Genomic DNA, 223 nt, shown 5'->3' with positions numbered 1-223 from the left:
TATACTGTTCAGTGTCTCTTTCTATCCTGTAAGTAAATCTACACGATCATTCATTCATCTTTTATGTACACAATTACTCCCCGTTGACTGTATAATTACGTAAGAATGTGTTTATATCAGAACTATTAATAATATCATTTAACCAAAAAGTATTTTTTTTTGATCTCTTACATTACCAAACTAACCCAACAAACTAAGTATTATAAGAATCCTGTGTTCCATG

The sequence above is a fragment of the Penaeus monodon genome, chromosome 22 (genome assembly GCF_015228065.2).
Source record: "Penaeus monodon isolate SGIC_2016 chromosome 22, NSTDA_Pmon_1, whole genome shotgun sequence".
Lineage (NCBI taxonomy): Eukaryota > Metazoa > Arthropoda > Malacostraca > Decapoda > Penaeidae > Penaeus > Penaeus monodon.
This window is presented reverse-complemented; position numbering follows the sequence as displayed.